Source organism: Oncorhynchus kisutch, linkage group LG8 (assembly GCF_002021735.2).
Source record: "Oncorhynchus kisutch isolate 150728-3 linkage group LG8, Okis_V2, whole genome shotgun sequence".
In the NCBI taxonomy this organism is placed as follows: Eukaryota; Metazoa; Chordata; class Actinopteri; order Salmoniformes; family Salmonidae; genus Oncorhynchus; species Oncorhynchus kisutch.
In genome coordinates this window covers 37,400,961-37,415,974 of record NC_034181.2, presented here as the reverse complement: position 1 = coordinate 37,415,974, position 15,014 = coordinate 37,400,961, and the positions used below count along the sequence as shown (strand labels likewise).

General features: G+C 41.4%; 1 pseudogene; it reads right to left on the bottom strand.

Moving 5' to 3' along the window:
- Positions 1-1,159: 1,159 nt before the first annotated feature.
- On the bottom strand, positions 1,160-12,789 carry LOC109894876 (keratin, type I cytoskeletal 18-like; annotated as a pseudogene).
- Positions 12,790-15,014: the final 2,225 nt, after the last annotated feature.

Here is a 15,014-nt window from a genome sequence, read left to right as displayed (position 1 = left end):
ATATACATCTCAATGGAATTGAGTTACGATGAATGTTGTCGGAGTGTACTTCTGACTACACCGAATCACTATCAGTCGATACTTGTAAAAATGTATATTATTTAATGCTTATCTGGTCTGTCCTGTGTAACTGCAAACATTTCTTTGGATGCTTCAATCCATTATTTTTTATTTAAAAAAAGATGGATTCCAACTCCCACTGACAACTCTATAACAATCAAGACAAGCACTGGTACACAGTAAGTTATAAATGGTTTATATTTCTAAAAGTATCTAGTGGTAGTGGATGTTTGAAGTTGCTAACTTCATACTTGATTGGATAACAGTGGATTATGCGACGCAATTTGACAGACGTCACATAGAATGACGTTTTTTTTACGAAAACTACGGATTGCAGCACCCAAAGAAAAGCTCACAGTTAAACAGGACAAACATAGGTACACGGTAAAAAAATGAAGCAATTGTTTTTTTTACAAGTATCGACTGACAGTGAGTTGATGTAGTTGGGGTACACCACCCCGACACCCCATCGCAACGCAACTCCATTGAGATGTTGATTTCTCTCAGTTGATTTCTCTCAGCTACAATTCACCAAGACGCTGATTCCCAAATTACTAATACCAAGAAACATAAGCCTACACCAATATCTTATTGTATCCATTTTCAGATCTAACGTTAATTTGCATACTAATTATGTCGGAGTTTAAATCTTAGCTGAAAAAATATAAATATACAAATATTTAAAATAAATAAGACAACCTGGTCTCAGAGCATTTCATTTTATTCTGTAGGGAAATCCGAAACACGCCATTAAGTATATTTTACGTTTTGTAAGGTATGTATTCATTTGTGGATGTCCAACACCCATTTCATATGATATGTTATGAATTACAATTCGTATGATATGTTACAAATTTGCAAAACGTACAATATGTTAGGAATTCTAGCTAATGTTGGCTAACGTTAGGCTAAAGGGTTAAGGTTAGCATTAGGGGAAGGGTTAGGTTGGCCAAGTAGCTTAAAAGTAGTTGAAAAGTTGCTAATTCGCAACCGTATGACTTACGTAACCATACAAAACATTTAATACTAATTTCAGTGTTACGGATTTATTTTTACTATATTACGTCTAGTCTACGACACCAGGCTGAAATAAAGGGACTCACACTTCCTCTCCATCCAGCAGCCGCCTGTAGGTGGTGATCGCCAGCTCCAGGTTCTGCTTAATGCGCAGCAGCTGTTCATAGTCGGTCTTGTTGCGTTGCATGCCCAGACACAGCTGGGACAGCTCCTCCTCCAGCTGACACGGAGTGGCTTGCAGACGGTCCATCCCCAGAGCATATTTATGGCTGCTCCCTCCCAGGTTCCCCTCCAACACACCCACCTGCATGGGGACAGACTGGACAGGCCACGGCAGCCAAGTTAGCCTTCTGTGTTTAGCTAGATATTGAAGTCGTCACTAACCTATGACGCTAGTGTTATACTCAGAAATGGTAGTAATGTGATAGTTGCTTACTACTACACCACTCATCACTTGAATGCTAATGTTGTACACTGACATGGCTGCCAAATTGTTGTGGCTTGTTAAACACCTAGCTCATGCACTGACACAGCAATCAAGTAACTGTAGTAAACACCTGGCTCACCACTGTTCAAACTAACATGTTAATATTATGCACACACAGCCAGAAGAGGCCTGTTCAACCTATTGAGGGGGGGGGGGGGGGGGTTGGAATTCGGCCAGAGTGAAATTCTCACGCTCCAAAGAGAAAACAAGACACTCACAGCCAAGGTAACAATCCACGATTCCAACATGGATTGTCTATTCAGGAAAAACAGGGTGATGAAGGAGTCGCTACTAGACATACATGGTCGTAGCATGCGTGAAAATATTTTTTTTTCTGGGATTCCTAAGGACGCATCCAATAATCCAGAGGGCGTGATCAGAGAATTCATGCAATCCGCCTTGAAACATCCTATAGAGACTGTAAGTAAGATGGCTTTCCACTGAGTACACAGACTTGGAGCTCGGAGCGACAAGACCAAGTGTCCCCGACCGATCATCGCAAAATTTGTACACTACCAACAAAAGGAGCTGATCAAAAGCAGGGAAGGGAGCTTAAAGGGACCAAATTCGGTCTCAATTACCAATTTCCAAGGGAGAAAAACTAACATGCCTTTATCATTATGGACAAACTCTTTATAGATGGACAACTATTCCGAGACAGCTCCATAACACCATGGCTGTACTAAATTCTACAGGGACTTCAGGTTACGAAAAAAAGGAATGGGAACTGTAAAAATATCTGAACATTATGAAGTGGATATGAACACACACATACTCAATTACATGCTTGCTTACACATATGGACTTACACATACACACCTGATCTCACTCTCTTCTCTCACTTTTCTCTTCTCTCCCCCTCTCTGTCGAGAACTGTTTTATAATTTAATGTGTTTATTGTTTGTCTATCTTTTGTATGTATTTTGTCTACAAGTTTATATATGTTTACAACAAGCAAGGGGGAGATATCAGAATAGGGGCATTGGTGAATAATAACATATTGTACGGAATACATTTGTACTGTAGTGAAGCCATCTCTAGAGTAATGCAAGGTCTCTTTCATGATCATGTGACATGTCAATTGCTATGGAAATGCTGGGATGTGTTTTTCAAACATGTTAAAGGTAATTATGATGCAACGTTAATGGTGATACGATATGGATTACAATTATCATCATGAATATTAAGGCTATACGCACTACATGTTACACACAGACACTCAACCATGCAAACTGGCAGCGCTATTATTTATTTGGACATCACACATTATAGTCTTACTCTTAAGAATATAATCGTCATTGTACGCACATAATAGTCATCGTACACACTCTCACTAAATCACATCCAATCTCATACACATCCCCCTACTCAGATTTAGTACATACATAATATCTTGTCTCAATTTTCTAACAGGTGTGGCATTGGCTCACAGGCAAACAGGCAAGGGAATAAAACAAATACTGCTAGAACCTATTTCTTGAATTCTAAATATCAGACATTTGAAAGCTCTAGTTTTGACCGTCATAATATCTCTGATGGCAGGATAAGCACTAATTATGGTCAATTTAGACTGAGAATAATATCTAGTTATTGTAAGGGGTGAAATAAGTATAGCTGTTACGGTTTTCTTCTATATCCTCCTCTGACGAAGAGGTAGAACAAGGATCGGACCAAAACGCAGCGTGTCGATTGAGATTCATGTTTAATCCAACAAAGAAACACGAACACTACACAAACACTACACTACACTACACTACAAAACAAGAAATGAAACCGAAACAGCCCATCTAGTGCAAACTAACCGAAAGTACACATAGGACACTAAGGACAATCACCCACGACAAACTCAAAGAATATGGCTGCCTAAATATGGTTCCCAATCAGAGACAACGATAAGCACCTGCCTCTGATTGAGAACCACTCCAGACAGCCATAGACTTTGCTAGATAACCCACTAAGCAACAATCCCAATACCACCACCAAAACCCCAAGACAAACACACCACAATTACAAAAACCCCATGCCACACCCTGGCCTGACCAAATACATAAAGATAAACACAAAATACTTTGACCAGGGCGTGACAATAGCCAGTTATAATTGTAATGGTTTAGCAGATTATTAAAAAAAAGAAGATCAGTCTTTACATGGCTAAAAGAAAAGTAATATAACATATACTTACAGGAAACTCACTCTACATCCTTAGATAAAGTTGTGTGGAAAAAGGAATGGGGTGGTGAAATAATTGGACAAAGGAACTCAAAGGGTGTGATGATATTAATTAACAAAAATGTCAATCTGAATGTGCAAATAGTCAGGAATGATTGGAAAGTGGATCCTTTGGAATATGAAAGTGGACGAAAAAGAGATTTTGCTCGTTAATCTATATGGTCCAAATCAGGATGATCCATACTTCTTCGAAAACATTTATACCAATTTATTGAACTTAGAGGCAACAAAGGATCTAATCATTATGGTAGGAGACTATGACACAGTGTTATGTACCTCAATGGACCGTAAAGGTAATCACTCTACAAACTATCATCACCATCACTTAAGGAAATCACAAACACATTAGAAATAGTAGATATTTGGAGACTAAAAAAACCTGACCTTGTGAGATATACATGGAGGGGACTTAATCAAGCCAGTAGTCTTGACTACTTTCTTGTCACTTTCTCTCTTGCATCAAAGGTTAAAAAAGTTTTAATAGGAGACAGAATGCAATCGGATCATCATCTAATTGGCATTCACATAACTCTTATAGATTTTCCACATGGACGGGGATATTGGACATTTAATCCAAGTTTACTGGAGGACCATTTATTTTGAACTAAGACAAAATCATTTATAACTGAATTTTTCCTGTTTAATATAGGTTCAGAAAATCCCCTTATTGTTTGGGATACCTTTAAATGTACCTTCAGGGGTCAATTCAATATTCATCAATAATAAAAAAGCAGTTTCTGGCTAAAGAGACAAGGGAACTCCATGAACTAATAGTACAGGTAGTTAGCAATAAAAACGATACTACAGAGATACAAAATAAGTTAGAGGAAAAACAAAAAGAACTTGAGGAACTTATTCAAGAACGATCTAATATAATCTATTACAAAAATAAAGCAAACTGGATGGAATATGGAGAAAAATGCACAAAATTCTTCCTGAATTGTGGAGTGCTCACAAATTCATTGTGAGCACTCCACAATTAATTTCAATAGAAAACTTGCAAAAATAGACAAGATCCTGCAAACATGGAGAGGTAGATACCTGTCTATTTATGGATAAATGCCCTGATTAACTCCTTAGTCATATCTCAGTTTACTCACTTATGACGCTGCCGACTCTGATGATTCTTTTTTCAAATTATATGAGCAAAAAATATTTTGCTTTATCTGGGACGCTAAACCAGACAAAATAAAACGTGCATATCTATATAATGAATATAATAATATATATAATGAATATGAATTGGTTGGGTTGAGATTATGAAATACAAAAGCACTAAACCTCTCTCTAAAAGCTTCACTCATTCAAAAGTTTTATTTGAACCCTAAATGGTTCTCAAATAGATTCATAAGAAAAGCTCATCCATTGTTTAAAAACTTTTTTCAAAGTATCTCTCTTTTTCAAACAAGAATTGCAAAGGTGGCTACAATTTCAATTTCATCCCCCTGAAAAGATTGAACAAATATTACAACAAATATTATGGCTGATCCCAAATGTGCTGGTTGATAAAATACCTGTATTTATGGGAAAGATGTTTGAAAATAGTATTTTATTCTTAAGTGATATTGTAAATTGGAATGGTAGAGTTATGTCCTTCATGGAGTTATCAGAACTGTACGGGAAGATCTGCTCAATCCAAGAGTACAACCAATTGATTACAGCATTACCCCAAAAATGGAGGAGGCAGGTGGCAGCGGGAGGAGGTAGGGAATTGGTCTGTCTGCCCAATATGAAGGATCAAAACTGGCGCAGGAATATAAATAGCCTAAATAGGAAAGTATACCTGTTTCATTTGAGGTCCAGGATGTTGACAACTGTACAGCTTGCAAAAAAGTTGGGAAGTGATTTTTGATGTACCGATTCCATGCTACAGGGTGTATGAGTTGATACACTGCTCAAAAAAATAAAGGGAACACTTAAACAACACAATGTAACTCCAAGTCAATCACACTTCTGTGAAACCAAACTGTCCACTTAGGAAGCAACACTGATTGACAATAAATTTCACATGCTGTTGTGCAAATGGAGTTGACAACAGGTGGAAATTATAGGCAATTAGCAAGACACCCCCAATAAAGGAGTGGTTCTGCAGGTGGTGACCACAGACCACTTCTCAGTTCCTATGCTTCCTGGCTGATGTTTTGGTCACTTTTGAATGCTGGCGGTGCTTTCACTCTAGTGGTAGCATGAGACGGAGTCTACAACCCACACAAGTGGCTCAGGTAGTGCAGCTCATCCAGGATGGCACATCAATGCGAGCTGTGGCAAGAAGGTTTGCTGTGTCTGTCAGCGTAGTGTCCAGAGCATGGAGGCGCTACCAGGAGACAGGCCAGTACATCAGGAGACGTGGAGGAGGCCGTAGGAGGGCAACAACCCAGCAGCAGGGCCGCTACCTCCGCCTTTGTGCAAGGAGGAGCAGGAGGAGCACTGCCAGAGCCCTGCAAAATGACCTCCAGCAGGCCACAAATGTGCATGTGTCTGCTCAAACGGTCAGAAACAGACTCCATGAGGGTGGAATGACGGCACGACGTCCACAGGTGGGGGTTGTGCTTACAGCCGAACACCGTGCAGGACGTTTGGCATTTGGCAGAGAACACCAAGATTGGCAAATTCGCCACTGGCGCCCTGTGCTCTTCACAGATGAAAGCAGGTTCACACTGAGCACATGTGACAGACGTGACAGAGTCTGGAGACGCCGTGGAGAAAGTTCTGCTGCCTGCAACATCCTTCAGCATGACCGATTTGGCGGTGGGTCAGTCATGGTGTGGGGTGGCATTTCTTTGGGGGGCCGCACAGCCCTCCATGTGCTCGCCAGAGGTAGCCTGACTGCCATTAGGTACCGAGATGAGATCCTCAGACCCCTTGTGAGACCATATGCTGGTGCGGTTGGCCCTGGGTTCCTCCTAATGCAAGACAATGCTAGACCTCATGTGGCTGGAGTGTGTCAGCAGTTCCTGCAAGAGGAAGGCATTGATGCTATGGACTGGCCCGCCCGTTCCCCAGACCTGAATCCAATTGAGCACATCTGAGACATCATGTCTCGGCTCCATCCACCAACACCACGTTGCACCACAGACTGTCCAGGAGTTGGCGGATGCTTTAGTCTAGGTCTGGGAGGAGATCCCTCAGGAGACCATCCGCCACCTCATCAGGAGCATGCCCAGGCATTGTAGGGAGGCCATACAGGCACGTGGAGGCCACACACACTACTGAGCCTCATTTTGACTTGTTTTAAGGACATTACATCAAAGTTGGATCAGCCTGTAGTGTGGCTTTCCACTTTAATTTTGAGTGTGACTCCAAATCCAGACCTCCATGGGTTGATAAATTTGATTTCCATTGATAATTTGTGTGATTTTGTTGTCAGCACATTCAACTATGTAAAGAAAAAAGTATTTAATAAGAATATTTCATTCATTCAGACCTAGGATGTGTTATTTATTTTTGAGCAGTGTATATAAAACAACGCAAGATTCAAGACTCCGTGCTTTTCAGCTAAAATTATTATATAGAATTCTTGCCACCAACAAAATGTTGAATATTTGGGGCATAAAGTCATCGAAGCTCTGCAGATTTTGTTGTGAGGATACAGAATCAATAGACCATTTATTTTGGTATTGACCTCAGGTAGCCTGTTTCTGGTCTCAGGTTCTGGAATGGCTGAAAATGCATAGCATTGGTCTAAAATTGACCCTAGCAATAGTACTGTTAGGAGATCTGGAGAGACCGGGCCAGTCACTTGCTAATATACTAATACTCTTAGTAAAAGTATTTATCTTCAACTCACAATCTGTGGATTCTATTCGATTAGATAGATTGAAATTGTATGTTAAACATCATAGCATAGTGAAAGATATGTGTTGCGTAGAAACCCGAAGTGGGTGGCCAGCAGAGATAGATGGGATGGGCTGAGGGAAGCTGAGGGTTGGGATGTGAAATTGGAGACAAGTGGGAGGGGAGTTGCTGTGTGGGAGATTGACCATCATTCTAAGATAAAAGTTGTTTTTTTTATTAAAAAAATTAAAAGTCCAAATAAAACAATAAAAAGTCTGTTTGAATGACATTGAGGGGCAGTGTTTTTCAACTAACGCCGGTTTGCTTGAGGCTGATGCTGTGCAGGTGTTTGTACACATGCATATACACACACTCTCATTCAAATTAACATATACTAGAACACACACATACATGTAGTGACAGACATGCACACAAACATATACAGTTGGCATTGCTGTTAAGATTTTAGTTGTCCTTGATGTCCTTTGTTTTAAATGTTTGGGTTTTTTTGCATTGTTGTTTGCTGTTTTCTTCTGTCTTTTCCTTTTTTTCTCTTTAGTTCATTTGTTTGGTTGTTGGTGCATTGGGAGGTTCTTGGGGGTGGGGAATGGAATTAATTCTTTATTTTTCTTCTTGGGGGGGGGGGGGGGGGGGGTGCTGTGGGAGGGGTCTCGAATGGTTGAGAGACGGCTATTGGGGAACTATGGGGGGGATCTTTGAGGGTTCGGGCTCACATTTTTTAGCCTGGTGGTAGATTTGTCAACGTGCCCTTGAGCAGGGCATTGACCCTGGATGCTTCTGTGTGTCCCTCTGAATGGGAATCTGTTGGATGACTGGTATGATGTAGTTGTTGAGCGGCTTCACTGCAAGTATATTGTATGTTTCGGATATTCAATAAATACATATTTTTAAATACAGTTAAAAAAAATAGAGTTAACAAAATATTTACTAAATAAAAAAAAAGATCATTAAAAGTAACACAATACAATAAGAGGCTATATGCAGGGGGTACTGGTACCAAGTAAATGTGCGGGGGTATTGGTTAGTTAGTACATTATTTGTACATGTGGGTAGGGGTAAAGTGACTATGCATATATAATAAACAACGAGTAGCAGCGATGTTAAAACAAAAGGGAAGAGGCCTTCCTCTGACACTGCCTAGTATATACAGTACCAGTCAAAAGTTTGGACACACCTACTCATTCCAGGGTTTTCCCTTTATTTGTACTATTTTCTACATTGTAGAATAATAGTGAAGGCATCAAAACTATGAAATAACACATATGGAATCATGTAGTAACCAAAAAGTGTTAAATCTAAATATATTTTATATTTGAGATTATTCAAAGTAGCAACCCTTTGCCTTAATGACAGCTTTGCACATTCTTGGCATTCTCTCAACAAGCTTCATGAGGTAGTCACCTGGAATGCATTTCAGTTAACAGGTGTGCCTTGTTAAAAGTTAATTTGTTCGTTTGAGCCATTCAGTTGTGTTGTGACAAGGTAGGGTGGTATACAGAAGATAGCCCTATTTGGTAAAAGACCTTGTCCATATTATGGCAAGAACAGCTCAAATAAGCACAGATAAATGACAGTCCATTATTACTTTAAGACATGAAGGTCAGTCAATCCGGACAATTTCATGAACTTTGAAAGTTTCTTCAAGTGCAGTCGTAAAACCCATCAAGCGCTATGATGAAACTGGCTCTCTTGAGGACTCATGGCTTGATTGAGTCCAGAGGAAAGGAAGACCCAGAGTTACCTCTGCTGCAGAGGATAAGTTCATTAGAGTTACCAGCCTCAGAAATTGCAGCCCAAATAAATGAGTTCAAGTAACAGACACATCTCAACATCAACTGTTCAGAGGAGACTGCGTGAATCTGGCCTTCATGGTCAAATTGCTGCAAAGAAACCACTACTAAAGGACACCAATAATAAGAAGAGACTTGCTTGGGCCAAGAAACACAAGCAATAGACATTAGACCAGTGGAAATTTTCCTTTGGTCTGGAGTCCAAATTTGAGAATTTTGGTTCCAACCGCTGTGTCTTTGTGAGATGCGGTGTGGGTGAACAGATGATCTCTGCATGTGTATTTCCCACAGTAAAGCATGGAGGAGGAGGTGTTATTGGGTGGGGGTGCTTCGCTGGTGACATTGTCTGTGATTCATTTAGAATTCGAGGCACACTTAAAAAGCATGGATACCACAGCATTCTTCAGCGATACGCCATCCCATCTGGTTTTGGCTTAGTGGGAATGTCATTTGTTTTTCAACAGGACAATGACCAAACATGCCTCTAGGCTGTTTAAGGGCTATTTTACCAAGGGAGTGATGGAGTGCTGCATCAGATGACCTGGCCTCCACAATCCCCCGACCTCAACCAAATTGAGATGGTTTGGGATGAGCATAGTGAAGCAGAGTGAAGCAAAAGCAGCCAACAAGTGCTCAGCATGTGGGAACTCCTACAAGACTGCTGGAAAAGCATTCCAGGTGAAGCTGGTTGAGAGAATGCCAAGAGTGTGCAAAGCTGTCATCAAAGGGTGGCAATTTGAAGAATCTCAAATATAAATATGTTTTGATTAGTTAAATATGTGTTATTTCATAGTTTTGATGTCTTCACTATTATTATACAATGTAGAAAATAGTAAAATAAAGACAAACCCTTGAATAAGTAAGTGTTCCTAAACTTTTGACTGGTAGTGTATGTCTGGACAGAAGGGGTGTGTGTCTGGACAGCTAAAGGTTATGTGTTTGGACTAAAAGAGGGTGTGTATGGACAGAAGGGGGCGTTTGGACAGCTGGAGGAGAGCTGCAGTACCTGCTTGTGCAGACTGTCCATTTCCCTCTCCAGAGCCTTTAGGAAGTGGCATCTCTCGCTGAGCTCGCTCTGAGCACAGTACAGCGCCTCACAGCTCTCCTTTACCTCCAACTGCACTGACTCCAGTGGCAAAACACACACATTCATCATAAGTGTTTATGCAGTAAACAATCAGGCTGACACTGATGAAGTATTCCATTGCACCAGCAGTGTTGCGTACACAAAGCAGTCATGAGTACATCTACCCACATACAGTACAATGTACACAAATACAGACAATTTACTTCAGAATACTTCTACTCAGTCTTAAGAGTGATATGCTCCTGAGCTCCGCTGAGATCCTCATCATTACCATGCCAGACTTCTCACTGACCTTCTTCGGGTACCAGATCTCTGAGTCCTCCTTGTTCTTACGAGCAATGCCCTCATACTGGATCCGCAGTTCAGCCATTATGGCTTCAAGATCTGGGCCCTGGGCCGCATCCACCTCCACCTGTTCGTTGGTCATACAGGCCTTCATGGAGCCCCTTTCCTACAGGCACACGAGAGCATGGTTGAGGTCAACTCCATTTCAATTCAGGCACCTCAGGAATTCAACTGGAATTACAAGTGAAAATAAACCCAACCCTGATGGTAAGGCGCATGCGTAGTTGGCCACATTCTGGACACCACGCATGGCTGTCTAAACACACTCTCTGTGCTTGCATGATGTGTTTGTGTGTAAGTGCACAAGTCTGACCATGGTATCTACAGACAGAAACTGCAGAGAGTACAGGGTCATTTTACTCACAATCATATTTCAGTGACATTCAACATGCTTGGGGGAGAGAAACTGTACTAAATTTAAATATTTTTACATTTAAAACGCAAATACCTCTGTTACAAAAAGCACGATTTGTCTATAATAATAAACATAATTTTAAGGTAAAAAATATGCCTTAGGGAAATACCATATGAATCCTCATGTTTTTTTGAGGATGTAATTCATATTTAAGAGTATGTGCAATGGGACAATCCAGAATCCAACTCTGTTTCCTGCAGCGACCCTCCACTGAACCAAAAACTGTTTGACAATGTTTGAGGTGATTAGCTTGATGTGTAAATACTCCTCAGTAATAGGTGGACCTGTTATGACTTGACCTTTGACCCGTGCAGCAGAGCTCTCACTTCATCATGATTTTTCTTGAGGAAGCAGAGGTCCTCCTTCAGGCTGCCCAGATCTCCTCTGAGGGTAGCTATGATTAGGACGTGGTCTGACCTGGCCATCCTCAGAGCAAGACAGTCCCTCTCTACAGACTGGCACAGTGGGGCCTCAGCCTCCCATCTAAACAGATGAATGGTAACCGAGACATAGACACACTCACATATGTACACAGGCATGTACACGCACACGCACACACACACACACACAACCCTACCTTGGTCAACAGATAAATCGCCACATACTGTGAACATTGCTGCATTCCAACATTTGACTGTATAAAATCAGTACACTGTGAATACTTACAGACCTCGACACAGACTGTACTCTGGTGCCTTTTGACTTGTGCTTCACCTTGCCAACCGCAGATACCTCTGAAACGGATGTCACCTTGATCCTATCTATCATGGCCAGTGTGAACTGATGGCCTCCTTTCTGTCTGAGCGCTGTGGGAACAGGCTCTTTTTTTCTCAGCATGACAGAGAGCTAATTTATCCAAAGTGCAATGCAGTTTAGCACTCCCATGTGAATTTCTCAGACTGGGAGGCAAAAGAATAGCCCCTCTAAGTTGGCACTCACTTGACCCTGAATCCATCGGGGGCCAGCTTGGCATTGTCAATCTCCAGCATGATGCGAGCATTTTCCAGGTTCTTCTTTCTCACCTGAGGAGTAGCAGGGAGGAACATATTTACTTTAAAGTTGGATACTAAAGCACACAGGCACACATATGTAAGTGTCCCATTGCAGGAAAGCGAAGACGGATTGAATGTAATTGTGAAAGCAAAATGTTGAGGAGCACAGGCGGGCGCATACATGAGATGTTTATGGAATAGGTCTACACAAATGTAAACAATAATTGTGTGTATTGTAAGCTATAATGGTGCACAGTTACTGACTGGCTGATTACATACATTTACCATCACGGCCATGTGGGCGCTGACCTTCACACCAATGGCGTGAGCTTGGGCCATCATGCCCTCGATGTCGTGACCTTTGGGCGTCCGCTCCAGCATCAGTGGTTTGATCTTGAACTCTAGCTCAGAGTTGGGTCGCTCCAGGGAGCACACCTTGTTCAGGTAGTTGGATAGCAATGCATGGTTTCGTTGTCGCTTGCGCCCACACCCATGCCATTCAGGGAGGAGAGGGTGCCCAGGACATTGAGCCCATTCCCCACAGAGAGGGAGTGGGTGAGGGACAGGAACCAACATTACTAACCAGAGTAGAGGACATGAGAATCCTCAGGTGAGCTGGGCTGTGTCACCGATGGACTGGCTCAAAATATCTGTGTAGAGGGCAGAGCCACCATGTACGTATCCAATCAAAATGATCCACTACTAGAGTGGAATGGAACACCCTAGAGCTGTGTTTCCCCACCTGGTCGTTGAGTACCCCCAAAACCGTACACATTTTTATTGTAACCCTAGACAAGCACACCTGATTCAACTTGTCAACTAATCATGAAGCCCTCGGTGAGTTGAATGAGGTGTGTTTGTCAAGGGCTACAACTTAACTGTTGGGGGTCCCCAATGCCTCGGGTTGGGAAACACTGCCCTGGGGGGGGGGGCTTCTTAGCTCAATCACTAGTTACCAAATATGGAGGCTAACATAACCTCTCATCATCACAATGTTACAACGCCACCAACTGAACAAGTATGACACAAATATCTAAATACAATAGACGTATATTAATAAAACTAAATAGCACACACACTGCACAGGGATTCCTGTTGAGCCTTAGCACAATACAGAGAAACATAAAACAACTACTTTACCTGGGGATGGGCTGAGGGCTGAGGGGCTAGAGAGAGACGATGTGGAGGACAAAGGAAAGAAAGGAAAAATCCCTGAGAAATGCTACCGAGGTGGGCAGAGGTTGGAGGTTGGGTTGGAGCTAAACTCTGGCTTACAAACACACGCAAACTGGACCTCAGCAATGCAAGTGTTGGTTTCGGTAATGTCTATCTGTGCCTGTCTGTAGTCCTTATCGTTGACAGCTAAAACCTCTCAGATTGAACAACATCTGTATTAAACCATTTTTTAAAAAAGTGGTTCTTTTTGAGTCACATTTGGGAAGAAGTGAATAACCTTGAAGTGGTTCCCGGGGGCATCCATGGACCACATGAGGAAATCTGAAGTCACGAGCAATAGAAAACAAAATGGTTGGGATAATTAAGATGTTAAGGTTACTGGTTACATTCTTACAGCTGTAGTCTGGACGATCATAAGTAACAGTCAACATCTAAACACTGTGTGGAGACAGACCTATTTACATATCCAATATGCAAATTTGATAGGCGTTGCTTTTGACTTAATTAAGGAAAGAGTGTCACTCAGTGGTAAAAAAGGGTCTATTGTATTTATGGGCAAATATATTCCTTTTCTGAAATTGCAAAACTGATTTTTATTATTTAGATGCATTTTAATTAAACAATTTAGTGTAATATAGAAATCAAATACTTTGTAGGCCTAATCATATGTAATTAACTAGAAATCAGACACTGATTTCTAGGGGAGAGTGGGGTAAGTTGAGCCAAATGGTTAGTTGACCCACTCCTTGTTTCTAGGAAACCATACACATAATGAATCATGTGATCAAATTAGTAGGAAGAGGTCATCATTTCATAGAGTCTGTGAAGGAAGAAACCACATGGAAAAAGTGGTAAGCAAGTTAGGTCCCCAATTTTTTTTTTCTCCAAGTCAAATCAATGTATTGTGTTAAGAGGTTTCATGATACTTCCATCTACACCAGAGTAGGTTGTTTTAATATTGTTCTATGCATCAGTTGGGGTCTCTAGGAGCTACAATATGAGGTCTTAAACCTAGCCTGAAAGTGAATCCCTGTAACTGTGTAGACTAATTTAGTCAAAATGTTTGCCTTGGGGTATGTTGAGCCAATGGCCACCAAACCCCATACAAATGTTAAATGCATAGTATTTTTGCAATGTGTCATGCTCGGCTATGAAAAGCCAACTGACATTTCCTCTTGATGTGCTGACCTGTTGCAGCCTCTACAACCATTGTGATTATTACTTGACCCTGCTGGTCATCTATGAACGTTTGAACATCTTGAAGTACGATTTGCCCTTAATGGCCATGTGCTCTTATAATCTCCACCTGGCACAGCCAGAAGGGGACTGGCCACCCCTCAGAGCCTGGTTCCTTTCTGGGTTTCTTCCTAGGTGCCTGCCTTTCTTGGGAGTTTTTCCTAGACGCAATGCTTCTACATCTGCATTGATTGAGGTTTTGGGGTTTTAGGCTGGGTTTCTGTACAAGCACTTAGTGACATCTACTGATGTAAAAAGGGCTTTATAGATACATTTGACATGAACTCAAGATGCATTTTTATTGTACAGAGCAGACATCATCATGCCCCATGTATACACATGTAAACAAGCAGGGGTTTAGACCCCTTGAGGTTCTTGAGAGAGC